This window comes from Bos indicus x Bos taurus, chromosome 25 (assembly GCF_003369695.1).
Source record: "Bos indicus x Bos taurus breed Angus x Brahman F1 hybrid chromosome 25, Bos_hybrid_MaternalHap_v2.0, whole genome shotgun sequence".
In the NCBI taxonomy this organism is placed as follows: Eukaryota; Metazoa; Chordata; class Mammalia; order Artiodactyla; family Bovidae; genus Bos; species Bos indicus x Bos taurus.
In genome coordinates, this window is record NC_040100.1 from 19,184,001 (window position 1) to 19,210,812 (window position 26,812).

At 42.7% G+C, this 26,812-nt stretch overlaps 1 protein-coding gene and 1 non-coding gene across 2 annotated transcripts in view; one reads left to right on the plus strand and one right to left on the minus strand.

Moving 5' to 3' along the window:
• The window catches only part of HS3ST4 (heparan sulfate-glucosamine 3-sulfotransferase 4), a 496,738-nt gene that overhangs the window by 446,414 nt on the left and 23,512 nt on the right, over positions 1–26,812 (minus strand). The window lies entirely within an intron of this gene.
• Positions 3,653–3,724, plus strand: TRNAC-ACA. The gene has a single exon. It is a non-coding gene; the product is annotated as a tRNA-Cys (tRNA).

The following is a 26,812-nucleotide window of genomic DNA, read 5'->3' on the forward strand; positions in this document are numbered from 1 at the left end:
ACGAGAAGCCCATGCACCACAAGTAGAGAGGAGCCCCTGCTCGTCGCAACGGAAAAAGACCCAGTGCAGCCAAAAACAAATAATTTAAAAAAAAGAAAAACCAACAACTCCGCTTTAAAGAAAAAAAGATGGAGGGCAAATCTGCTCTAGGCTTGAGCTGGGATGCCCACCTTCTCCTGCTCTCAGACACTGACACTCCTGCTTCTTGGGCCTTCAGACTCGGAATGAATTACGCACCACCAGCTTTCCTGGTTCTCTGACTTGGAGGTGGCACATCATGAGACTTCTTGACCTCTGTAATCACATGAACCAATTCCTATAATAAATTAACATCTTCCTATAAGTGATGTAGAGACACAGATACAGGTACAGATAGAGATTACTCCAGCCCAACTCCAGACACAGATAGATAGAGGTAGAGGCATGCATTCAGTCTTCTTTAAAAAGAAGGCTGAGCACCGAAGAATTGATGCTTTTGAAGTGTGGTGCTGGAGAAGACTCTTGAGAATCCCTTGGACAGCAAGGAGATCAAATCAGTCCATCCTAAAGGAAATCAGCAGGGGGGCAGTGGTGCAATGGATAATATGTCTGACTACCGATCAGAAGATTCTAAAGGAAATCAGCCCTGAATATTCATTGGAAGGACTAATGCTGAAGCTGAAATTCCAATACTGTGGCCACCTGATGCGAACAGCTGACTCATTGGAAAAGACTCTGATGCTGGGAAAGATCGAAGGCAAAAGGAGAAGAGGGTGGAAGACGATGAGATGGTTAGATAGCAACACCTACTCAATGGACATGAGTTTGAGCAATCTCCAGGAGATAGTGGAGGACAGAGTTGCCTGGCATGTTGCATTCCACGGGGTCGCAGAGTCGAACACGACTTAGTGACTGAACAACAACAAACAGGCGTAGTTAGAGAGAGAGAGAGATCGAATACTATTGGTTCTGTTTCTCTGGAAAACCTGAATACAGCTTTGGAAATATCCTTTCCCACTCCAGTACTCTTGCCTGTAAAATCTTATGGATGGAGGAGCCTGGTAGGCTGCAGTCCATGGGGTCGCTAAGAGTCGGACACGACTGAGCGACTTCACTTTCACTTTTCACTTTCATGCATTGGAGAAGGAAATGGCAACCCACTCCAGTGTTCATGCCTGGAGAATCCCACGGACGGCAGAACCTGGTGGTCTGCTGTCTATGGGGTTGCACAGAGTTGGACACGACTGAAGCGACTTAGCAGCAGCAGCAGCTGCTCAGACACCACAGGACGGTGGTATCTCAGAGGCCACTCTGAGGCAGGAAGGGATACAACCTGCACTCAGACAGACGGAGAATGTTTCCTAAGAATCATTGCAAACTGGAATGGAACTTAATGATTAATAATAATAAAAAAAATTCAACTGTTACATAAAGATTTTAGGCAAAGACTTTGACCCATTAAAGCCTCTCTGCCTAGGTTTTATTCTGCAATCTCTAGTAATTAGTACCCCAACTTTCGTTTGGGGAACAGCCCTGCTTCCTCTTGGTCTGTGTTGTTCGGGGCAGGATGCCTCCAGCCCAGCTCCAGGGATGGCAGGACACCTGGTCTGTGCCATTAGGTTTATAGTGATTGGTTCAGGGATGCGTATGTTACCCATCAGAGCCAATGAGAACCACCTTTGGAACCTCTGCTGAATCTTCTTGAGAAAGCCGTATTCCCTCTCTTCCACTGTGGGCGGGCCATCTGAAAGTAAGCCTGGAACTATTGGCAGCCACCCCATGAAGGAGGCCTGTCTCAGAACGAAGCCAGCACAGAGCAGAGCAAGGAAGTAGAGACAGACAGAGCCTGGATGGTTTTGAATCCCTGGATGCAGCTGTGCCTGAAACCACTGCAGGATGCTAGATTTTTCACTTAGTTAAACAAATCAATTCCTTTCTTGGGGAAGGATGATGTCACTTGCAAAATACGGAGCCCTGACTTACAAACATATAGGCATCCCTCATTTTCAGAAGGCAATGGCAACCCACTCTAGTACTCTTGCCTGGAAAATCCCATGGACGGAGGAGCCTGGTGGGCTGCAGTCCATGGGGTCCCTAGGAGTTGGACACGACTGAGTGACTTCACTTTCACTTTTCACTTTCATGCATTGGAGAAGGAAATGGCAACCCACTCCAGTGTTCTTGCCTGGAGAATCCCAGGACAGAGGAGCCTGGTGGGCTGCCGTCGATGGGGTCGCATAGAGTTGGACACGACTGAAGCGACTTAGCAGCAGCAGCATTTTCAAAAGTTTGCTTTATGTCACCTTGCTTTTACAAAAGACCGATACACTGGTATCGCAAAGAGTCGGACACAACTTAGCAACTGAAAAACAACAAAAGTTACCTATTTATGCTAACTGAAAGAAATTCTAAGAGGATTTTTCACTGTTATGAAAAAAGGTAAAAAGCGAAAATACCATCCAGGGTTTGTTTTACTGCAAGTTCAGCCATTATAGAGGCAGAAATCATCACCTGCAGTGAGGGGGCACCACCAACCGCCTTCCCCAGGAACCACACTCAGCATCTCAGCCTCAAACCGCCATGGCTCTGAACTGTGTCCATGAACACCTGTGCTTTACCTTAATTGATTTTGTGCATCAACAAGCAGAATGTGTCCTAAGGTAACTTGCTTCTTCGCCTCACACCACTTCAGTTTACAAAAAGGTTTCATGCTCTACTTTCAGATAGCAGGGGAATCCTGTTCACTACTAGACCCTGGAGGGCTGGTGGCTTAAATGTTCAAGCAGGTAGACTGTGTCGGCCTCTTACCCGAGGTTAGGATGAGACTTCTTCTACAAGAGTGTAAGTGACTAGAGGCCATGCCCTTCCGTGCACGGACCCCACTGTGCATTGAACAACATACATAGAGGACACAAAGTGTATTCACTGCAATATCCTAGGAAATCAGTTACATTGCCAAGGGTTTTCTAGATCAAAGCCTGACTCAGAATTCACAAAGCACACTCCCCAGTAGATAGGACTCCTGGTAAGGTCAGCCTTCCATAGCCTGGCATGAATGTCCCAGGGAGAATAATGTAAGAAATAGAAGAAAACTCAACTGGGCCAATGAAGCTACTGGTCCCTTCATCATTCCCTTATAAAGCCTGAAATCCCCACCAAGTGCTCCCTTTGGCTTCTAGCACTCTCTCTCTCCCCCCCCCCAAAGATTTATGGTGGGATATGTTTGTGTCACATAGGAAGGGTCACCTGAATTCACTAGCTCACCTGTCCAGATCACACGGGGCTGCTCATTACACTAGCTGCAGCCTCCTAGAAGAATCAGAAAGGCCTGGGATTGTTGGCTTGTTTGTGGCTCCACCACCTTGTAAATTCCCTAAGGAAGAGAAACTATGTCTCCTTGGGCTCCACTGTACTCCAGCATCTCATATAGTGCCTGGAACACAAGCACACAATCAATATAGGTGGGAGTTAGAACCTGGTTTCTGGTCCTAAACCTGCCAAGTCTACACACCCATTCATGCCACACTCCTCTGGGGCCCTGGGTCCTCATTCCCACAAATGAGGAGGTGGGCCACTGAGATTTGAGATCAAAGCCAGGAGTCCTGCACAGCTGGGTGCATTTGCCTCATCATGCAATTTTACACTTTGGTAACAATCTAAATTCTAAATGGCTTCCCTGGTAGCTCAGATGGTAAAGCATCTGCCTACAATGCAGGAGACCCAGGTTCAATACCTGGGTTGGGAAAATCCCCTGGAGAAGGAAATGGCAACCCACTCCAGTATTCTTGCTTGGAGATTCTCATGGATGGAAGAGCCTGGTAGGCTACAGTCCATGGGGTTGCAAAGAGTCGGACACAACTGAGCGACTTCATTTCACTAACAATCTAAAAAGCTGGGAGATTTCATATGAAAATTCATATTTGTGGTTTTGGAGGCTCTGGCAACACAGAGTCCACAGTGCACATGCAGTGAAGGGCCAGAGAGAGTGAGGGTTGTGCCACTGGATGGATGGAGCCTGAAATCTTCCCCCTCCGCAGTCCCCATGTGATTGATCCCTGCACTGAGGCTAAGGGTCAGCTGTTCATGATCACATGACTGTGCTTTCTTTTAGTAAATAAATATCTATAAAGACAGACCAAGAGAGCCATGTTTTTAAAAATGTTTATAATACAGAGAGCACGCTCCTTTGTAGGAGTGAATTTAACCTTCATATAGTAATAATACACCCTCATGCTGCTGCTAAGTCACTTCAGTCATGTCCGACTCTGTGCAAACCCATAGACGGCAGCCCACCAGGCTCCCCAGTCCCTGGGATTCTCCAGGCAAGAACTCTGGAGTGGGTTGCCATTTCCTTCTCCAATGCATGAAAGTGAAAAGTGAAAGTGAAGTCGCTCAGTCGTGTCCGACTCTTAGCGACCCCATGGACTGCAGCCTACCAGGCTCCTCTGCCCATGGGATTTTCCAGGCAAGAGTACTGGAGTGGGGTGCCATTGCCTTCTCCAATACACCCTCATATAATAACAATTATAATATATCCATCACCTATGCAGCAACACTAGAGACGCCAAGTACCATTCTAAGCACATTACATTCATTTAACCCATTCAAGGCTTCCCTGATTGCTCAGTTGGTAAAGAATCCACCCGCAATGCGGGAGACCTGGGTTCAATCCCTGGGTTGGGAAGATCCTCTGGAGAAGGGAAAGGCTACCCATTCCAGTATTCTGGCCTGGAGAATCCCATGGACTGTATAGTCCAAGTGTTGCAAAGAGTCAGACACGACTGAGTGACTTTCACTTTCAAGCACTTTCGTTTAACCCATTTAGTCCTTATAGAAACTTTACCTATGAATATGAGATAGATACTATGGCTATCCAAATTTTTAAAAGGAAGAAACAGAGGCTCAGAAAGGTTCTGTAATCTAAGATCACACGGTCAGTGAGCAGCCTCTAAGCCTGGAACCCAGGCAGCCTCCACACACCCATCATATGCCACTGCCATGTGCTTTTAAGCTCAAAGGACCAAGCCAGACTTTTGTACTCACCTATTAACCAGTTTAGTCTCCTCTGCTTCCCCACCATTTTTCAGAAAGGGAAACTGAGTCTGATGGGAAGTTATTTTTTCCCCAATTTTCCCAAAAATTCATACCAAAAAAAAAAAATGGGGAGAGGACAGAGGCCACAATCCAAGCCAACCAACTTCCAGCATTGCTTTTTTTTCTAATACCAGGAATTTTAGTCCTAGAGCCTAGACTGGAGATAAATTCTCATGTAGCTTCTTCAGGATCCTAGAGAACGGAGTCATTTTAGAAAGTCTCACTCACTACCTCATTGCTACATGACCAGGCTTGAGGATCACGGGCCTGAGGAAACAAGTCCAGGTACAGGGGGCATCCAGTGTCGCCTCGCGCATGGGAGTTTCCTGGCGGACAGATGGCTCCCAGTGAGCTCCTTGTACCATGCCCTAAGATGAAAAGAGAATATGTAACAAACTCAGTTACTTGAGCCCAGGCTCAAGATGTATGGAGTCAAGATTACTCAGAGGTACAATAGCCAAAGACACTAAAGAGTATCTTATATCACCAATGTACTGGCACTTCTAAAATAATAAAATGTGTGTGCATCCATCTTGATAACCTCTAAAATATATCATCCACTGTTTCCAGTTCCCCATACCTTGGAGGAAGAGGAAGTCTAGACTCTAGAAATCCCCTCCATGGGATGGATCTCAGAGACTGTCTTATTGGGAAGGCATCTTTCACCTATAAATCTAGAAGGTAAATACAGAAATCCTTACCTCAGTATCAGTTTAGTAGCAGAATGTAACATCTTTACTACTACTACTGATGCTGGCAACAAAGTCCTTGTTACATCAGATCAGATTAGATCAGATCAGTCGCTCAGTCGTGTCCGACTCTGCGACCCCATGAATCGCAGCATGCCAGGCCTCCCTGTCCATCACCAATTCCTGGAGTTCACTCAGAATCATGTCCATCGAGTCAGTGATGCCATCCAGCCATCTCATCCTCCGTCGTCCCCTTCTCCTCCTGCCCCCAATCCCTCCCAGCATCAGAGTCTTTTCCAATGAGTCAACTCTTCGCATGAAGTGGCCAAAGTACTGGAGTTTCAGCTTTAGCATCATTCCTTCCAAAGAAATCCCAGGGCTGATCTCCTTCAGAATGGACTTCTTGGATCTCCTTGCAGTCCAAGGGACTCTCAAGAGTCTTCTCCAACACCACAGTTCAAAAGCATCAATTCTTCGGCGCTCAGCCTTCTTCACAGTCCAACTCTCACATCCATACATGACCACAGGAAAAACCACAGCCTTGACTAGACGGACCTTTGTTGGCAAAGTAATGTCTCTGCTTTTGAATATGCTATCTAGGTTGGTCATAACTTTCCTTCCAAGGAGTAAGCGTCTTTTAATTTCATGGCTGCAGTCACCATCTGCAGTGATTTTGGAGCCCAGAAAAATAAAGTCTGACACTATTTCCACTGTTTCCCCATCTATTTCCCATGAAGTGGTGGGACCAGATGCCATGATCTTTGTTTTCTGAATGTTGAGCTTTAAGCCAACTTTTTCACTCTCCACTTTCACTTTCATCAAGAGGCTTTTGAGTTCCTCTTCACTTTCTGCCATAGGGTGGTGTCATCTGCATATCTGAGGTTATTGATATTTCTCCCGGCAATCTTGACTCCAGTTTGTGTTTCTTCCAGTCCAGCGTTTCTCATGATGTACTCTGCATATAAGTTAAATAAACAGGGTGACAATATACAGCCTTGACGAACTCCTTTTCCTATTTGGAACCAGTCTGTTGTTCCATGTCCAGTTCTAACTGTTGCTTCCTGACCTGCATACAAATTTCTCAAGAGGCAGATCAGGTGGTCTGATATTCCTATCTCTTTCAGAATTTTCCACAGTTTATTGTGATCCACACAGTCAAAGGCTTTGGCATAGTCAACAAAGCAGAAATAGATGTTTTTCTGGAACTCTCTTGCTTTTTCTATGATCCAGCAGATGTTGGAAATTTGATCTCTGGTTCCTCTGCCTTTTCTAAAACCAGCTTGAACATCAGGAAGTTCACGGTTCACATATTGCTGAAGCCTGGCTTGGAGAATTTTGAGCATTCCTTTACTAGTGTGTGAGATGAGTGCAATTGTATGGTAGTTTGAGCATTCTTTGGCATTGCCTTTCTTTGGGATTGGAATGAAAACTGACCTTTTCCAGTCCTGTGGCCACTGCTGAGTTTTCCAAATTTGCTGGCATATTGAGTGCAGCACTTTCATAGCATCATCTTTCAGGATTTGGAATAGCTCAGCTGGAATTCCATCACCTCCACTACCTTTGTTCATAGTGATGCTTTCTAAGGCCCACTTGACTTCCCATTCCAGGATGTCTGGCTCTAGGTCAGTGATCACACCATCGTGATTATCTGGGTCGTGAAGATCTTTTTTGTACAGTTCTTCTGTGTATTCTTGCCACCTCATCTTAATATCTTCTGCTTCTATTAGGTCCATACCATTTCTGTCCTTTATCGAGCCCATCTTTGCATGAAATGTTCCTTTGGTATCTCTGATTTTCTTGAAGAGATCCCTAGTCTTTCCCATTCTGTTGTTTTCCTCTATTTCTTTGCATTAATCGCTGAAGAAGGCTTTCTTATCTCTTCTTGCTATTCTTTGGAACTCTGCATTCGGATGTTTATATCTTTCCTTTTCTCCTATGCTTTTCGCTTCTCTTCTTTTCACAGCTATTTGTAAGGCCTCCCCAGACAGCCATTTTGCTTTTTTGCATTTCTTTTCCATGGGAATGGTCTTGATCCCTGTCTCCTTTACAATGTCACGAACCTCATTCCATAGTTCATCAGGCACTCTATCTATCAGATCCAGGCCCCCAAATCTATTTCTCACATGGCTATGTACTAAGCAGCCAAGGCTTTCCTGGTGGAAAGTCTTACTAGCTCTACCCTGCAAATCAGCATAACTATCCAGTAAAATAGTTACTATTGTTACCCTGCTGTAATTGACGAGGAAACAGACAGCCTGAAGGATTAGATGACACATCCCAAGTCCCACAGCTAGGAAGCATCAGGAGCAAGATCGACAAGTAAAATGCATAGCCTCCAATAACCCACACAACCTTGCCTCCTTCCAGAAATCTAACTGATCTTATTCATGCAGTGGGATGCTTTGGGGATTGTTATTCCATCAGCCAAGACTGCATGACCCTATTGCCAAAACCCATTTCTTAATATGCCTCTTCAGGGTGTCAAGAGCCCCATGGGGTCACTCAGGCTCTACCCATCCACTGTGCCATTCAGAATGCCAGCTGAAGGTCAATGGGTACCAGTGTGAATAGCCAAGGGGAAAAAAAGCTTGTTGTTCTCCATTGCTTGTTAGCACAAAAATAATCATTCATTTCCTACTGTTTGGGTGGCAGGGTTACAAGGATCAGCCCAAGAGATGGCATATCAATGCAGTTCACCAAATGAGTCATCAGAATGAGAATATCCATTTATTGGAGCAGACATGTGTTGACAGAATTCATCCAATGTAAAAAGGTAGCTGATGTAAACTGCCTCCCAAAAGTACCACCTGTTCGGCAATCTCTCCTGACGTTCATCTGCTGTCCTGGGTTTGAGGAGCTGGGGGGGGGGGGGGGGATGGGGGGTGGGGGTGGGCGGGCAGGGAAGGCAGTGAGAGAAAGGAAAGGAGAGGGAAAAGCTACAATATTTTCTTTAGAATATTTGTTTTAAAGACATAAGTTTCAAAACTGGAAAGCCTGATCCAGTTGCTTTGACTGCCACTTATTCCCTGGATCCTAAAAGAGGGCAGGCCATCTCTAGCAGGCCTTGTGGGTTTTGCAGTGTTTCTACCCCAATCTTGGATCAGGCGAGGCCACGTGGAAATGCAGCAATATGATGGAAGTGCTCCTTTGCAAACATTATGAAAAGTGTTATCCTCCCATAATAGACTCTAACCAAATGGCCTGCTCACTGTGGGACAGCAAAGTGACCAAAACAAACCTCCTAACAGCCTCCAAGCAAGTCTTCAGGTTTGCGTGTAATGGAAGAAAGCATCTTTATTTTCCCCAGAAGCTTACACTTGCCTGACCTACAGTCCGTGCTGGGATGGGAGTGCATTAAAGGGTTAACTCAGGAGGTTTGCAGGCCCCAAACCCTGCACACTCCAAAGAAAAGCCTGACCCTTGACCATGCCCTGGGAGGTAAACTCTGAACCCTTGGAATAAATACCCCACCTGAGAAGGGTCTGTATAACTGAGACATTGGAACATGCCAGTTTATGCTAACACTGTGATGTACAGTGAACAGCTGTTTTTGTGTGGGCCATGCCAAATCAGCTGGATCTTTGGAGGGGCGGATCTTGGAGGCTGAGTAGCTATGGTCTACGCACAGGCACTCCAGGCCTAGGTGACAGGTCCCCAGCACGATTCCTGGACAGCAAGCCTCGGTGAGCATCCCTGGTTGGCATCACTTAGCACATCTGTCACTGTTGCTGGGAGAATTCGTGCTGTCTGTGCGGCTCCACTGGGAGGACACATATGGAAACCTGGGTCTGGTTTCTCCTGGACTCTGCCCTCTGTGTCTTTGTCCTTTGCTGATTTTAACATGCATCCTTTCAGGACTCTGAGAATAACAGCTTTTCTGAGTTCTGTGAGTCCTGCTTGCAAACCACCAAACAGGAAAGTGGTTTTGGAGATCCCCCAACTCAGGAAGGGAGGGAGAACAGGAGGGAGGGAGGAGGGAGAAGGGGAAGAAGCAAGGAAGGGAGGAAGGGAAGGGGAAGAGGAAGGGAGAGGCAGGAAAGGAGGAAAAAGAAACAAGAAGAAAACAAGCCAAGAACTGTTCAAATGTCAAATCTCTCACTGTTTGGGCTCAAAGTAACAAAAGGAAAGAAAATACCATGTATACAAGCTCCTCAAAAGACAAAGAAAATAGATAAAAATCAGAGGCTGCCGGTGCAACACCCAGGGCATCATTGAAGACTCCAGCATGCACTCATCCATTGAGATTGCTTTGTCTAACTGTTTCCCCAGTATAATGACTAACCTCCACCTTTGGGAAATCCTGACTATTCCCTTTTGATGAAAACACTCCACTTCAGAAATAAAACTTTCAGAAGTGGTCTGGGAGAGACTAAAACAGATTATAGCATTGAATAATGCTTTTTTTGTGGTCAAACAAGAGAATCAAACGGATTTCTGCCTATTTCTGCACCACCAAGACCACTGCACATCCACCTCGAAGGCTCTGGCAAAGCGGAGGGGATACACCCCACGCCTGGACCCGATGCTGGAAATTCAGGCCTCCATTTATACTCTTAACCCTTCTCAATTCATTGAAAACCACTTCAAGAAAAGTCATTTGAAAGAAATTACCTCTGTGTATTACACCATGACCAGTGAAAAATGTCCCACCCGAGACTCGATGGTCCCGAAGCAATAAAATTTTTGCTGAAGTACAAGATGTAATAACTCAGGGAAAAGAAGTCCCCATGACAACAAGGAGGGGAAGGAAATGAGTGAGAATCTGAGGCTTCAAGTCTCTCATGAGAATCTGAGGCTTCAAGTCTCTCACAATACAAGACTCTACCACTTTGTACTTGGAAATCTGTCTTTGGGATTGAAATCGCAAAAAATAACTTCCTCTCTATCACTTTCCTGCCCGCCCAAGTGGTATTGTTAAACCAAAGTACATTTCATCTAAAGAGGATGAGAATCTGGGCACCAGGACAGAACTTGCATCTATTCTATGTCTTCTGCATCTCTCAAATCAAAATGATACAAGTGAGTTATGGATCTGATGGCAAGACCAGTATTTTAGAGGCTTCAATATGCAAACATGTGGAAGTTGTGGGCAGTAGAGAAAACCACAGGCTTTCACACCATGAGATGTCTGGGACATTTTCCAAACACTGTGTCCCATTTCTTTTTTTTTTTTTTTAAGTTTATGTTATTTTTATTTTATCACAACAATTTTTTAAAGGAGGGAAAGGCATGGTCCTAGAAATAAAAACAGTCATAGTTTCAGAGTTGACACACCTTCAATTATACTTGATCTCTTCTGTAATCCATATAATCTGAAGGAGCATTGGCAATTAATGAATCAAAGTTTTATGCAATAGTTTGTTTTTTAAACAAGCCTATGGCACTCAGTATTCCCAGCTGGTATCCCACCCAAGTACTAACCAGGCCACACTCTTCTTCGCTTCCAAGATCAGACAAGATCAGGCATATTCAGCGTAGTATGGCTGGAGATAGCAATGATTGCTTTTAGAACAGGTGCACCTTTTCCCTGGTGGCTCAGTGATAAAGAATCCGCCTGCAATTCAGGAGATGTGGGTTTGATCCCTGGATCAGAAAGATCCCCTGGAGAAGGAAATGGCAACATACTCCACTATTCTTGCCTGGGAAACCCCATGGACAGAGGAGGCTGGTGGGCCACACTCCACTGAGTCACAAAGAGTCGGACATGACTGAGAAACTAAACCACCACTGCTGTAGTTGAGTTACAATATTGTGTTAGTTTCAGGTATACAGCAAGGTTATTCAGTTTTATATACATATGACATATGATATATATGATATATATATATGACATATGATATATATATCTATCAGTTCAGTTCAGTCACTCAGTCATGTCCAACTCTTTGCAACCCCATGACTGCAGCACACCAGGCCTCCCTGTCCATCACCAACTCCTAGAGTTTACTCAAACTCACGTCCTTTGAGTCAGTGATGCCATCCAACCATCTCATCCTCTGTCGTCCCCTTCTCCTCCTGCCCTCAACCTTTCCCAGCCTCAAGGTCTTTTCAAATGAGTCAGCTCTTCGCATCAGGTGGCCAAAGTACTGGAGTTTCAGCTTCAGCATCAGTCCTTCCAATGAACACTCAGGACTGATCTCCTTTAGGATGGACTGGTTGGATCTCTTTGCAGTCCAAGGGACTCTCAAGAGTCTTCTCCAACACCACAGTTCAAAAGCATCAATTCTTGGGCTCTCAGCTTTCTTAATAGTCCAACTCTCACATCCATACATGACCACTGGAAAAACCATAGCTTTGACTAGACAGACCTTTGTTGGCAAAGTAATGTCTCTGCTTTTTAATATGCTGTCTAGGCTGGTCATAACTTTCTTGCCAAGGAGTAAGTGTCTTTTAATTTCATGGCTGTAGTCACCATCTGCAGTGATTTTGGAGCCCCAAAAAATAAAGTCTGCCACTGTTTCCACTGTTTTTCCATCTATTTGCCATGAAGTGATGGGACCGGATGACATGACATGACATGTATAAATATATATACATACGTGTGTGTATTCTTTTTCAGGTTATTTTCCACTATAGGTTATTATAATATATTGAATATAGTTCCCTGTGCTATACAGTATATCCTTGTTGTTAATCTATTTTATTTATAGTGCTATGTATCTATTAATCCCATACTCCTAATTCATCCCTTCTCCCCCACTTTCCCTTTGGTAACCATAATTTTTTTTTCCTATGTCTGTGAGTCCACTTTTGTTTTATAAATAAGTTCATTTGTATTATTTTCCAGACTCCATATATATGTGACATCATATTAATATACTTATCTTTGTCTGTGTTTCATTTCTTTTTCAGGAGAGTATCCCAGGAAAAAACTCCTAATTTCCCTACTGAATTCTCCCAGCTTGGCTCCTTGGTCATGCCCTGTCTCTCCAATCCTGTGGATTTTCATGACCCCCCAAATCCACAGTACTAAAACATTTTAAGGTTTTAGCTATCATTGCCGAGAAACAGGAGACACAAACACTGAAGATTCTTCTGGAATCTTGATTTTGTACAGCCACTTTCCCACTGAGTCTCTGAGTCCTTATTTCTAAGGGGTTGTTGCTGTGGGCCTTCCAGTCCTGCACAGCCCAAAGACCTTTTTTTATAAGCTTTATTCAGATACAGTTAATACACAAAACTGCACACATTCAACATATGCATCCTAATGAGGTTTTGTGTTTTTTGGCCAGGCCATGTGGTATGCAGGTATCTTAGCTCCCCAACTGGGGATGGAACCCATGCCCCCTGCAGGGGAAGCTAGGAGTCTTAACCACTGGACCACCAGGGAAGTCCCTGTCCCAGAGACCTTCTCAGTTCCCACGAACACCTTGTAAACAAGAGGCCTCTTTTCCCAGAACAACATAAAAACAAGAAGCAGCTTTCAATTAACCAGGCTCTACTAAGGGACAGCATGAGGGTAGGGACTTGATATAATTTTGGCTCAGATGGTAAAGCGTCTGCCTACAATGTGGGAGACCCAGGTTCGATCTCTAGATCGGGAAGATCCCCTGGAGAAGGAAATGGCAACCCACTCCAGAACTCTTTCCTGGAAAATCCCACAGACGGAGGAACCTGGTAGGCTACAGTCCATGGGGTCGCAAAGTGTCAGACACAACTGAACCCAATCAACAGTCCTATGACAGAAGTATTATACTTTTCACTTTGTAAGATCAAAAAATAAAGTTCAGAGAAGCCAAGAAACTAGCCCAAGGTCACACAGCTGGGACTGGGCAACCCTGAGATTTAAGCCTGGGTCAGAATGATGCTAAAACCTGACTATAAATCTGCTAGGAGGGGTGGGGGGGAAGAAGAGGATGGGGTATATGGAGAGAGTAACATGGAAACATACATGTTAAAGAAAAATCTGGAGTTTCTTCCTTTTGGCCTGCCCATGGTGCTTGCAGGATCTTAGTTCCCCCATCTGGGGTGGAACCCGTAAAAAAAAAAAAAAGAAAAAGAAAAATCTGCTGAAAACCCAATCAGAATAAAAGAGTAGTTAAATTCAGGTGATAAATGGTGTAAAGTGTATAACACACATTCTCAGGGTCTTCACATGAAGCCAAACCTCCTCCCTTTAAGCTCACCCCAGTATTTCCACAAGGCCCATAGCACTGAAGTCATAAATACTGACTTTTTCATTTTAAAGTGTGTGCCTCGGTGTCTGGGCATGCACATGTGCTTTTTGTCAGTTTCACTTTTCCATAAAACACTTGAATGATCAGCAACCTCAGAAGCGGATCATAATTCTAGTCATGAGGTGTACCAACTGGCATAATTCAGCTTTGAAAAGGCTCCATCTAAATGGATTAAGTCAGCCTGAATGACGCAGGTTCTCCCTGGGTGTGCATAGGGTGGTCATGGATGGGCATTCGGGGAAATGGGGTTAATTCCTTCCAAGTGTCTACTTGAACCCCAGTAGATTTCCACCACCCTGGGAGGACTCAGCTCAAAATTCCCAGGGGAAGAAAGGATGGGGGTGGGATAGAGTGGGAAGCTGGGGTGAGGAGGCACAGACTGGATAAACAAGGCCCCGCTGTACAGCACAAGGATCTGTGCTCCATATTCTGTGATGAATGCTCCATATTCTGTGATGAACCATAACAGAAATGAATACAAAAAGGAATATACATATGTGCATAACTGAATCGCTCTGCTGTATAGTGGAAATTAACACACAACATTATAAATCAACTATCCGTCAATAAAATAGACTTTAAAAAAATTCTCAATCAGAAACACCAGTGTCAACATTAGACAGTCGAGGTGGTGTGTTTTTCTGACAAACAGTTTTGCAAAATATCTTAGAGACTTGCTAATCTTTACTTTTTTTCCATTATCTATTTTGATTGAAGTAATACACTCACAGGACAGTGCACAGTGTCAAGGATTTACACTAAACACTTCTCTGCAGCCTGTTCTTTTTCATCAACCATAGATCTTGGAGACTGTTCCATGCCTGTATGCACGGCGCTGTCTCATTCTTTTTAACAACTACATTGTATCCCTTCTGCGGATAAGCCATAATCTACTCAATCTATTGCGATTGAGTGGTGGTTCTCAATCTATTGGGACTGAGTGGTGGTTCTCAATCTATTGCGATTAAAAATAAAGTAACTTGCACATGCCTTTTTGTTGGACAACTATTCCTTTGAATGGAACACAGAGTAGTGTTGCTCTTAACAAGGGCATATACCTGTTCTTACAGAGATGCTACAATCAAACTCAAAAGTAAGGACAACAAAGAAATATAACTAGACCAAGAGAGAGCAGGCACACGTGCAATGAAGTCTGTCCTGAAGATGGTATGACACATGGTTACTGCATCTATATTCTTTCTGAAAGAAGCAGAGGGCCCATGGCCAAGGACGATGGGAAGGTCTATAGCATCTAAAGAGCACTCTACAATGTTTAAAATACACACTTCTTTTTGGAGGCACACAAGAAAATATACATACTAAACCTCACCTGCAGAGCATGCTGCACGGGATATTAACATATACAATTTAGACACAATAGCAATCTTCAGTCATAGAGCAGATCTCGATCACTGCCAAAAACATTTCTCCCCTCACCATTGAATGCTCTGTGAATTTCATCTGTGATTCAGATTCTAAGTGAACTCAAAGAATTTCATTTTTATGGGTGATGGCAGGGAGAACTGGGCATCCCCATACACAGCTGGCGAGAGTGTAAATATTTATATAAGCTTCCTGGAGGGAAATTCAGCAATGTGTACAGAAAGCTTTAAAATCATGCTCACTTGCTCACCTTTTGACCCAGTAATCATATGTCCATGTATGCCCTGGAACTTGTCCTCAGAAAGTGTGTGTGTGTGTGTGTGTGTTTCTGTACCATTTACTCACTGCAATGTTGTAGGACCAGGGAAAGACTGGAAGCAAGGTGAATGAATGTCTGCCTATAGGACATGAGTTAAATACATTATGATACACTCATACCATACAATGAACACGACACAGCCGATAAAATTCATGCAGTAAAGGAGTAGTTTGCAAACCGTGGGTCACAAACCCCTAATGAGACATGAAACCAGTTTTCGTGGGCCATGGACAGCTTTTTAAAAAATATTTACTTATTTGGTTGTGTTGGGTCTTAGTTTTGGCACATAGGCTCAGTAGCTGTAGCACACAGGCTTAGCTGCTCCAGGGTATATGGAATCTTAGTTCCCTGACCAAGGATTGAACTCGCATCCCCTACATTGCAAGGCAGATTCTTAACCACTGGACCACCAGGGAAGTCCTCCCATGGACAGCTTTTTAAATAGAAGAATATCAGAGTGCACCACACAAAGTGTCACTATGGCTTTGTGAATTTTTTGAAATGCATGTGTGTTTATTCTAGGTCATTATATGAAATGTATCTCTTGCTGCAGGCAACCCAGGGATTGAACCCAGTTCTCCCACATTGCAGGAGGATTCTTTACCAGATGAGCCAGCAGGGAAGCCCACTGCAGGACACAGTAAAAACAAAATTGAAAACCACTGTAGTAACAGAATTTTCTTGCATGAAAATATGTCAACATTCTATATTTAAGTGGGGGGAAATAAGTTAAAAATTATAGAGGATAATCCCAAATTTGACAAAAATACCAACAATCAAATATATATGCATATACATGCACAGAAAATAAACATCCTCTGGATAGTAATATTATGGGTGAAGGGAATTTTTCTCTGTTTTTCCCTACATGCTTTTGATATTTTCTAAATTTCCTATAATGAACAATTATTATGTTAAGATGCAGGAAAAAACAGGCTATTTTCAAGTGAGGTTTTGGTAAGTAAGTTAAGAGTTTTAAGATGCTCCTAAAAATGAGTCAATGGTAACAATAAATGAAGGAGGTCACCTGTGACATCCTCCTGTAAAAAAATCCTTTCAGAAATGCTACATGCCAAAGCACTGGGGCAAGCAGCATGGTCCTATGAGAAGGTTCACAGGAAAAATCAAATGATAGCAGTTCAGAAATTAAAGCATTCTGTATCGAAGTGTACACATAAGTGTTGTTTCTTTAAAAAAAAAAAGGAAGTAAGGAAGGAAGGGAGGGGAAAAGGGAAATAAATAGAAATGAAGAATGAGAAGGAAAGAAAGTATCAAAAATGCCTGACATCTTATAGAGAGAAAGAGATAGAAAACGGTTATCTTTAATATATAGTCACAAAAAATTGGACAGAACTTTCACTTTATAACTAGAGGTTTCGGCCACCAAATATCCTTCTGAGGTTAATAAATTTTAAAATGTCCAAGAACTCAATAATCCCTTTGTTTTAATTCATAATGAGGCAATGAAGTGGCCAATGACCTGACCTCTCTTCGAACCAGATGAGGAATTTAATAGTCAGCGCTAATTCAGGTTCAGGTGATGACCGCACTGTTGGAAAACCTAGTTACCTGGAAAAAAAGTATGGGGAAGGGGCTTTAGTTTGGAAGCATAATCATTAGTGATGCTATTTAAAATCTCCTGCTTCACCTCAGTGGTACCCCCGTCAGGCATGTGGCTAATAACATTGCCAAATACGAAACGAGGAAAAGGCAGCTTTTCTGTATGAATTCCATTTCTTCATTTTCCAAATCTTTCTCAAGTAGAGATGTGACCCTGAACTCATAATGATTCTCTTCTGTTGGGAGAAACAATGGCAGCTCTGGGATTTCTATTTAAGTAAGTGATGTAGAGGTTTACTCTGCTTGGAAGAGAATCCTTGCTGATGGAAATGACTGGTGATAAGACTTAAAGCCACCCTTCCGCATATAAGTGATATTCTACCATATTTGGTTTTCTCTTTCTGATTTATAGGTGGAATCTAGAAAAATAGTAGAGATGAACTTATTTGCCAAGCAGAAATAGAGACATAGATGTAGAGAACAAATTTATGGCTACCAAGGTGGAATGGGGAGGTGGGATGAGTTGGGAGATTGAGACTGACATATATAGAGTACTGCATATAAAAGAGATAATTAATGAGAACCTGCTGTATAGCACAACGAACTCTAGTCAGGGCTCTGTCATGACCTAAATGGCAAGGAAATCTTAAACAGAGGGGATATATGTAGACATATAACTGATTCACTTTGCTGTACAGCAGAAACTAACACAACTCTGTTAAGCCACTATAATAAAAAAAATTTTTTTAAGCCACCCTTCCTATTGCCACTCAGATGAGATGTGAATAACAAGATATGAAGACCAATGTGCTAACTCTGGAAGAGTGACATCACTTGTAGGTTGAAGGGAAAAAAAGCATTTCAACCTCACCAATTCTATTTTGGGAACAAGAGGTACAAAACTGTTAGACAGATAGACAAACCCATCCTTTTGGATGCTACTGTGAAAATTTGGAGCCAAACTCAAGTTGACTACATATGATTTTCAAAGAGTGTATTGGTCAAATTTATACCACTCTTTTCAAACCTTGTGATTTACTTGTGTTTTCCCAGCAATTTGCAAAGCACTAGAGAGAGCAGACAGTTATACAGTAATTATCCAATATTAGACAAATACAGCTGCTTGGTTTTTTAGTGCAATCCAGTAAGGATTTGTGAAAAGAAACAGATGCTTAAGGAGAACAACTGGTATTAAAAAAAAAAAAATACCCAAGGCACCTGGATTCATTTGTCTAGACTGACAGATAACTGACTTCTCATTTTTAAAAATGCTCACATTATCCACTTTGCTTTATTGAATTTCTTTTCTAGAGCTCTGTATGTGTATCTCATTTAATCCTTATAACTAACCCATAAAGTATATACTATTAATATCCCCATTTTACAGATGAAGAAACTGACTTGCAAACCAGTTCAGTAATTCATTCAAGGTCACACAGCTCATACTCACAGCCAAGCTGTTGGCTCCAAAGCACACGTTACCTGACTGCTCCTATTTCCAACGCAGTCTAAACACCCAGCACCTTAATTCTCTCTCCCCAAAACCACTTTAAATCACTTGTTAAAATACTGTGACCTTTCCCAAGTCACTGTATATCCACATGCTCTTGCTGGGGATTGTCTGAAAGACCAAAGTAATTTCCCAGAAGGCCAGCATCATTCCTCATGAGCTGAAAAGCAAAGCAAAATGAACCAAAAGAAAAGGAACACAAGGCATTCATTGGGCATTCTGTGAACTGGACATAAACAAAATAGTTTTAATAAAGGGTTGGCAAGTGGGAACATATATCGTCGCCTTGTAGCTTGGTAGACCAGATGACCCTTCACATGGAGTCTCAGAGATATGAAGATGTACTTTATGTTCTAGCTTTTGTACCCTCCAAGAGCTGACAGAGGTCTACAAGTTTCAATAAAAACAATTTGCATTGTGGGATGCACAAGGTGGCAGGCTAATTTTAGGGTGGAGTTAGTTGGTCAGCTTTATTCTCTGAAAAATCTGGTTATGTCAGCCCACTCCCAGGAGAAATTCCCCAGACAGTTATCTAATAAACTTGAATTTCCCAAACAAGCTACACACTGCCAAAACACAATGCTGACAACAAAGAGCCTTTTTTCTTAGCATGGAAGAAAACTGGGTGCATTAAGGCAACCTGGTCAGACAAGAGCAAGAAGACACACAAGGGCTCCCCAACAGGCCTTCCTCCCAGCCTGACATTTCTTGTCAAGAGAAGGAAAACTTTCACTGTAAATATGCATTTGAATCATAAAACAAATCCACCCAGTACTTTTGCAGAGAATGAGAGGGAAAAAAAGAGGCTCCAGGACAAATGTCCAAGTAAAAATTATAAAGCGTTTTTGACCCCTCTCACCTCTCTTCACAAAGCCCTCCCTCCTTCTCTCCCACTTGCCTCTTGCACTGAGCAGTCGTACACTTTACACAGAATGTCAGCTGTAATTCAACAGCGTCACTGTGAACATGGAGCAGGCAGTGGCCAGAAACAGCCTCTCCAGGGCTGTCTGCAGAAAAAGACACTGACTGGCTTTGATGTTCAAGGCAGCGGTCAACTGCACATGGTCAACCCAGGTGTAAGCACAGAAATTTGTTCCTGAGTCAGGTGAGATGGGAATGTTAATTCATTTGGATGAGACTTGTGAAAAATATTCCTTTCAGTGAAAGAAGGGTATATCTCACTGCTATGCAGACATGTGCCACTGGGGTAGGGGGTGCAAAAAAAGATTAAGGCTAGCCCGAATAAGATAGCCCAAATAAGGTAGTTCTTCAAGGCAACCCTCAATTCAGAATATAAGGGTGCCTCAGGGATCACCACAGTTAGACTGCGGTTACAGTTCCCAAGCCCCAGTCTGTAGTAATCCACACTGAAGTCACATTTAAAGACAAGAATAGCATCCTATCACCATCAGATGTGTATCTATCACATCTTCTCTCTCCTCCAAGCCTCTGCATACTGTTCCTCATGCCCCAAACACTTCCCTCACCATTGGCCTTTAGCTTAAATGGCTAACCCCTACAGGTCCCTTACTTCTCAGCTTAAGAGTCACTTCCCTTGCTTTACCTTCAAATATGCCTGGCAGATAGCAGTGATGAACAGAATTTTTTAGAATAAATGATGAGGACCCACTTGTGGCCAGTGGGTATAAAGAAAATACACTAGATTCTTCTAGAAGGCATTTTCTCCATAATGAAAGGCAGGAGCTAGCTGGAGAAATAGCCTTTTTCACACTTTTCTTCCCTCCCATCTTTGCAAACTCTCAGGTGAGAATACCTAAAGCTGAAGCCATCTTCGGATCATGCTGTAACAACCCATGGTTCAAAATCCAACAGGCTACCATGGCAGCATGAAAGGACATCAACAGCCTGAACCCTTTACAGCCTGGTGAACTGCTGACTCTATCCTGGGACCGCACCCCTGGATTTTTTACTAAGTGAAATCTAAATATCCTAAGTCACTGTTCATTAGAATTTTTCTCTTATAGACAAAAGCACCCAGACTGCCACATTCTGCACTTATTAACCTAAATTGTGACTGGAATTTGCTTGTCTGTCTTCCCACCTAGACCATGAGGTCCAGAAGGATGAAAGTGTCTCACTGTTTACCATTTCCCTGGCATCTACAGCACTTGGCAAAGAACCAGTTGCCTTAAACATTCGTTAAACAAGAGACTCATTTTCCTCACACCCACCTCCCCTGTTCCCAAGAACTAACACTCAATGCTGACCCATTTCTATCTTTCTGAACCTTTAGAGATATCTTTGATGTTGGATCTGGCATCTCTTAGCTCTCAGAATGCTATGACACGTCTTAAAAAGTCAACTTTTCTTCAAGCTTTAAGAGTAAGTCAAATGGATATTTTTCAGACTTCAATTTAGAAAATGTCTTAGTGACATTCAACATAGTAGATCATGCCTCCCTTTTTAAAACCCTTAGTGCCAAAACTGCATTTGCTTTCTTTTTATTGAAGCAACACTGACTTACAGACTAGAAGAAAATATTTTCAAATGGTAAAATGGACAAGGGGTTAATATCCAAAACAGACAAGTAGCTCATACAGTTCAACAAAAATAAAAATAAAAAAATCCCCCCAAATGGGCAGAAGACCTGAATAGACATTTTTCCAAAGAAGACATATGAATGGCTAACAAGCACATGAAAAGACACTCAATATCACTAATTATTACAGAAATGCAAATTAAAACAATAATGAGATATCACCTCATACTGTCAAATGGCTATCAGGAAAAAGTCTACATGCAATGAATGTTGGCAAGGATGTGGAGAAAAGGAAACACGTGTACACTGTTGGTTGGAATGTGAGTTGGTGCAGCCACCATGGAAGACAGTATGAAAGTTCCTCCAAACACTAAAAATAAAACTACTATATGATCCAACCATTCTGCTCCTGGGTATATATACAAAAACCACAAAAACAGTCATTCGAAGCATATACTCCAATGTTCACAGCAGTACTATTTACAATTGCCAAGATACGGATGCATTTGCTTTCCTATAGTTCCCTTGCACTTTTCTTTCTTTTACAAGTTCATCTTTATTTGTTCTGCACCAAATTTCTAAGCCTTCCTTTCTAGCCACCATATGCTGGCGCAATCATCATTGACCGTGCTTTCAACTTTCACCTTTATGTTGATAACTCGCAAAGTTATACCTTCTAGCCCTGCCCTCTCCTCTGAGCTCAAGCTACATGTATCTAACTCCACTTTAATATCTATGTATAGATGTCTCATAGAGAGACCAACTCTCCAAACCTCTAATAGGTTACAGCTCTTAGTAAATGCTCAAACTGCACTCCCTTCATTACTGTCTTTTACAGTACTGGATACTTTTTACAGTACTGGATACTGGTCTTGCATAGTACTCATCCTGCTCATAATTTTAACTTTTTTGAATATTTATTTATTTGGCTGCGCTGAGTCTTAGTTGCAGCACACAGGATCTTCGATCTTCATTGCAGCCCATGGGACCTTTGGTTGTGGCATGCAAACTCTTACTTGTGTTGCAGCACGTGGTATCTAGTTCCCTGACCAGGAATCGAACCCAGACCCCCTTCACTGGGAGTCACTGAAATACCAGGAAGTCCCTTCTCATTTTATTTACCTTGGTTGATTACACCTTTCTTCTCCACTGGAAGACAAGTACCACAAGCCCAAGAATTGACTGCTTGCACTTACCTGTGTGTCTCTAGCCCCAAGCACAGTACCTGGCTCACTGAGAGGCAATCAATACGGAATGAGAGATGCCTGGAACCATTTCTGGAAAGCACGCAGATTAAAAGGAGAGAGAGTGGAGTCAAACAAGTTAAAATCCCGGGCCCACAGAAAGACAAGGTGTGTCACCTTAGACATAACATTTACAGTCTTTCTTTAAGTTTCAATTTCCTCATCAGTAAAATATGGACAATAATAAAGATTCATAAGACAATCTCCCTAAAACACTTAAAACAATGCCTGGAATGCAGAAGGCAGACGTATCCATTACTATGAAGTTTATCCAAGAGCAATTAAAACCCAATATAGCATGACTGAAGCAATACCGAAGGGTATCTCTGTCTTATCCAGAGGTTTCCATCAGGCTCCTCCAGTCCTCCTGGTTCTTCATCCTCAAGATGATGCTCTCCCCACATGGGGCCAAATTTCTGCTCAACTTCAACTCTTACATTCGCATTTTCATCCACAGCAAAGAGCATCCTTGTAAGGACCTTCCTCTGAAGTCATACCCAGGATCTGCTCGCAAATCCCACTGGCACAAACTTAACCTTGTCAGCCACATCAAGCAGAAGGAAGGTCAGGAAACATGGTTTTTATTTCAGATTGTCACGTGCCCAGCAAAAATTGAGAGACGAATACCAGTCTCTTTTATAGCTAGACAGTGAAAGGAAAATTCTTACACAGAAATTGGGCGTTTTATGTCAAGGAGTGCCTCCATAAAAGATGATGTGGATGAATGAGACTGTGGAAGCACCCTCCACGGAAACACATCTGGTCACAGTAATGGGCAAATAAATGCATTTGTTGGATTTTAATGAAATCCACCACCACCATCCCACTATGTGAACCTTCTAAATCCCTGGGCCCCAGACTCCAGTGGAAGTATTCAGTTCTGGTCTTACCCAGAAAGAATCTTTCAGAGGTTCATCCCATTGTCACTCACATAATGCCTATCTTGAGATTTGTTCTCTGAGTGATGCACAATGCCAACAGGTGCCCAACTGGACTTTTCAGGGGGCTCTGGGGCAGACTTTTGCCCATGGAACTCCCCCCTACACCTGCCCAGGGCAGGTCACCAACAGAAGGACGGTGGCTTTGCCTACCTGACACATTGAGGGCTTCCCCACCTGTCACTAACCACCACCTTGAAAATCTAACCTTGCTTTAGAGCTAAAGCAATCCTGTCCCTCCACTTATATTCGCTTGGGAAAAGTTTACAAAAAAAAGGAATCTTTGCCCTCCCTGTGAATCCTCAAGACTGAAAGAGAAAAAAAAAAAAGATTCTGCCACAGTTCAAAGAGAGAAAGGAAGTATTTACTTTTTCCCCCTTTCATGCAGAAGGGAAAGGAGTATTGATTATTATTTTGATAATGGAAACTAAACTCTAAATAAGATCATCCAATAAGGATAAACATATTCAAACTGCCTATTTTCCTTCATCTCATGGAAATGGTACATGGAATCACCATCCTTACTATTAAAAGCTTTTTATCAAGATGCCTGGGGCACAAAGGGGGCTGATTTTTACTAAATCTGTAACATTACTTGGGGATGACATGGAGGTCTCTCCCAAGAACTTAGAAATAAGATCGCCACCTGACAGCTTATCAAAATATATCAAAGTGTATCAAAATTTTAAAAGTACATCCTCCTTCTATTTTCTCTACAGATGCACACATTCAAGAGCAGAAGGGTATCCTCCGCAGCCTTGTTTGGAAAAGCAAAGGGTGGAAGTGACAGAGATGCTCACAAAGAGTGGGGAGGTTAATTATATATCATCATATAACCCTACTGAGAACATACAACGTCAAGACTACAAAACACCAAACTCAACCTCTATATAGTGTCGTGGAAGGGTGTTCACAATCCGGTGAGATTGCTAGTGCAAATGCAGGCTATGAAGCCAAAAGGTCTGGCTTAATCATTTCCTCACTCTGTGACTCTAAGTTACTCAAGATCTCTAAGCCAGAGGATGTTCATCTGAAAAATGGGATAATAAGAGGATCACCTCACAGGGTACCGTAAGGATGAAATACTTAGCCTAGAAGACGGTGAGCTGCCATGGGGTAACTGTTAACTCAGTCCAGATTTTTGGCCGTCCTAGCAGTATCAAGGACATGCCATCAGTGTCAGCAGACTATATCAGTCTCCACATCTTCCTCTATCCTGTGTGAATCACTCAAAAAGAAGGAAAGAAAGTCATCGGTAAGCAATGGTGCCCATCTGGGAATGAAGCTGGCATTGCAGAAAGCAAGATGTGAGTGCTGGGGAAAAGAAAAGTCTTTGGCTTTACTTTCATTTATGTGTTAGTGGGTTTTTTTCCTTCTAAAAACCAGGTCATGTTACTTTTATCATAAAGTGTTTTTTTTTTTTTTCAAGATTGGCCTCTAAGAATTAAACATTAATTGCATCTCTTCCTGGAGGCAAGCAGAGATATGCGAAGTGCCCAGGTAGGGGTTTCGGAGTCTCAGGACCTGATGCAACGGGACTGAAAATAGTCACATATCTAAAGAAAGGATGTGACTGCCTATGGGCTGGAGGTGGGGTTGGCACCGAGTCCTGGTAGTTCAGGAAGAATAGGGACAGCAGAAGTGGCAGGGTGCCCAAGCAGCTCACAGGGAGAGGAAGCCCGTAGACTCTGTTTGCAGATGTGTCCTCCAGGCTCTTCACTTCACTGGATTGAACTACATCCCCCAGCCCACATTCATGTGTTGAAATCCTAACCCCTAAAACTCCAGAATATGACCCTATTGGGAAATAGGTCTTTCTTTTTTTTTTTTAATTTGTTTTTATTTTTTTTTAATTTTATTTTATTTTTAAACTTTACAATATTGTATTAGTTTTGCCAAACATCAAAATGAATCCGCCACGGGTATACCCGTGAAATAGGTCTTTCTTTTTTAAAAAAAAAATATTTATTTGGTTGCATCAGGTCTTAGCTGCATCATGCGGGATCTTTCACTGCAGCAGACAGACTCCAGTTAGCACATGGACTCTCTATTAGGGCATGGCGGCTTAGAGGCCCTGAGGCATGTGGCGCTTGGTTCCCTGAACAGGGATGGAAGCCAAGTCTCCTGCATTGCAAGGCAGATCCTTAACCAATGGACCACCAGGGGAGTCCCAGAGATAGCATCTTTCAAGAGATAATTAAGGCAAAATGGGGTCATTAGGGGGAGTCCTAATCCAATATATCTAATGTCCTTATAAGAAAAGGAAATCTGGACACAGATACACGGAGGGAAGACCATGTGAAAACACAGGGAAGAAAAGACAACCAACTACAAGGCAGACAGAGAGGCCTGAGAAGAAACCAACCCTGCTGACACCTTGATCTTGGACTTCCAGGCTCCAGCTCCGTGAGAAAACCCACTTCTGCTGTTTAAGCTCCTCGGTGTATGGCATTTTCCTACGGCAGACCTGGCAAACTAATACACTCTGTTAGTGATTCTTTTTCCGTACATGAATATTACATTTTCTATGTGCAAATCCATCCATCTTCCCCTTTATGGATTCTGGGTTGTCATTTTCTTTTTTAAATCTTGATTTAAAAGCACCCTACCATCCCCACATTACGAAGATATATCCATACCACCTTCTTATCATTTTTGCCATTGCTACTGTTGTCCTGCGGTACCTCTTTGGTGTCGCTCCTTATCTGAAATATATTTCTGTAACTTGGGTGTGGTCAGGCCCTAACTTTGGGGTGGCCCATTGTCTATATTACTTTTGTGCTCATAACACTGCTATAACTATTGTCGAAGTGGATTTTGGACACAGGAAAACATTCATGATACACATTTAGGTGAAAAGAGGAAATAATATTTAAAAAACACATTTTTGAAGTAAAATGATTCATATATACTTTGTAAGTACTGTAAAATGTATGAAAAACAGACACTAAATTATTAGCCACAGTTATCTCTGGGTAATAGGCTTTTTATGCTTTCAGGACTTTCTAATTGACTTTACCAAAATAACATTAATTTAAGTGAAACCCTACTGTGTCTCAGATTGCCTTTTCTTATAAGGACACTAGTCATATTGGATTAGGGTTCACCCTAATGACCCCAATTTGTCTTAATTACCTCTTGAAAAGACCCTATCTCCAAACAGGGTCATATTCTGAGGTCTTGGGGTTTTAACACATGAATTGGTTGGGGGGGAGCAACAATGACCATAATATAGAATCTGATAGTGAGACCCTGGGATTCAGACCAACCCATGATTGCATCAGGGTGACCCTGGACAAGTTATTTCACTTCCCCTACGTGAGCTTTCTCATGTGTAAAATGGGGATAAGAACAGGTGGTCATAGGGTGGTCATGCAGTCTGTTGTTTGGGAAGAGAGTGTTCTTGGTGGGAATAACAC